This window comes from Rhinopithecus bieti, unplaced genomic scaffold (assembly GCF_001698545.2).
Source record: "Rhinopithecus bieti isolate Rb0 unplaced genomic scaffold, ASM169854v2 scaffold_2272, whole genome shotgun sequence".
In the NCBI taxonomy this organism is placed as follows: domain Eukaryota; kingdom Metazoa; phylum Chordata; class Mammalia; order Primates; family Cercopithecidae; genus Rhinopithecus; species Rhinopithecus bieti.
The window spans coordinates 68,403-70,642 of record NW_016804163.1 but is presented as its reverse complement, the minus strand read 5'-3'; positions in this window follow the sequence as shown (position 1 = coordinate 70,642).

Below are 2,240 nucleotides of genomic sequence, written 5' to 3'. Positions count from 1 at the left end.
CTTTGTCTATTTAATTAAAACTTTTCCAATGACTTTTTTTCTTTTCTTCTTCTATAGATTTCTAAATAAATTTAACTTTTTGGTTGATGTAAAGTCGATCTCCAATGCATAATTTACAAATAGTTGACTTACTACAAATAGAATTTAGCATTACTGATATTTGTACCTGATTTCCAATTTAATCTGACCTTACATTCATTAAGATACTCAGAAAAATAAATTCCTTTTGAGGGTCATCCTATTGCCTATTTTGCACAGTACTACTTTCCTCTCCTTGTATTCCTCCCCGTTTTATTCTATTTGCATTTCTCTCCATATTTCCCATTCATCAGATTTTTTTTTCTGTTGCTGTGTGTAAATTGCCCCCCTCCCCCAAACTTATGTACCTTAAAACAATAATAATGATTTACTATCATTCATACTGTCTGTGGATTTGGAATTTGAGAATGGCGTGGCCGGATGGTTCTGGCTCAGGGAGTCTTTTGAGGTTTCAATCAGACAATCATTTCAGAGGGATGATCTTGAAAGCCTTTTCTCCACTTGTTTGGTGCCTGAATTGGGAGGCCTTGAACCTCTGAGACCCCTTGAACATAATCTCAATGTCTATGTAATTTCTCCACTTGATCTACCCAGTAGATAAATTTTAGGATAGCTGAGCTTCTTGCAAATAAGCTCAGGGTTTCCATAGCACATGTTCCAAGAAAGAGTTAAATGAAAGCCATTATTTACTTGTGTGTATTAGCCTTTGAAATCATCCAGTATCACTCCTACTGCAATCTGTTGATCGAGGCAATTACAAAGTTTCGTTTGCTTTCAAGGGAGGGGACATCGGCCCCACCTCCAGATGGAGGAGTGTCAATATAGCATGGTAAAAACAGCTTGTGGAATTAGATATGTATTGGTGTAGCCATCTTTGAAAGATACAATCTGCCGCACCTCTCAAGCACCAATCTCCTTCTTCCTTGACTCATGTTTCTCACTCTAATTATGCTCTTACACTTCAACATAATCTCCAGTCTTGTATGATTTTCTTATTCTCTAATCATCTCCTGACTTCACTTCCTTGCCTTCTAGTCTGACCCTCTGGCTAGGAATTTCTTCCCACTCTTCAGTACCCTCAGATGCGTGTCCCTTGTGATCCTTAAGTACTCAAAATATAGTCTGCCCTCAGTAAATGTGGGCTCTGTATCCATGGATTCAGCCAACTGTGGATCAAAAACAATTTTTTTTAAAAAAAGGCATCTGTTACTGAACATGTACATGTATTTTTTATTGTCATTATTCCCTAAATAATACAACTATTTCCACAGGCGTTGGGTATTATAAGTACTTTAGAGATGACTTAAATTATAAAGAGGGAGTTATATGCAAATATTATGCCATTTTATATAAGGGACCTGAGCATTTGTGAATTTAGGTATCCATAGGGAGTCCTGGAACTAATTCCTCACGGATGCCAAGGGACAACTGTATGTCAATTTCCAAGTTTAATTATTTCTCCTTCTGCAGGACTGAATCATACTGAAAAAAAATTGCATTACTGAGTTTTTTGGCTTTATTATTAGCATTATTTTAAATTCTGTTCTTAATCAGTGTATTGACACTGCCCAACAGTACTTCCTCAACTAGTTACAAATATTCTCTGTTCCTAGGATGGCTATTACAAACACTTTGCCACGTTTATGAAATCATCTTTTCACAATTCTCTGTTATTAGCAGAAAATTCAACTGCTGCTAACAGAAATTTCTCTTATTATCTGACCTAATCCCTCCAACATTTAATTTTAAAATTATATGTTTTAGTTCATTTATTTTATAATTTTAAAAAACATTAAGAACATATAATACTCCACATTTTGTCTTTTATTGATATAGCTGCCTTCCATCCATTGTGTTTAAAGTCTTCTCTTTTTTTGTTATTTTAAGTTAGTAATGTCACTTCAGTTTTGATTTTATTCTAAATCTATTATTATTTAAGATCACAGTCTTAACTTTTTAGGTTGACATTGATTTATACTGACATTATTTATACATACTATATGTCAACAATGGATCTAAGTGTTTAATACATATGGGTCATTTATTCCTAAAAAACAAAAAAACAAAAAAACAAAAAAAAAAACGCTGATGATGTAGAAACTATTATTTTCCTAATATTACTGAAAATTAAGCTGAGGTAGAGAGAAGATAACTAACTTTCCCACATCACAAAACTAGGATAACTAGAGTTTATGTTCACA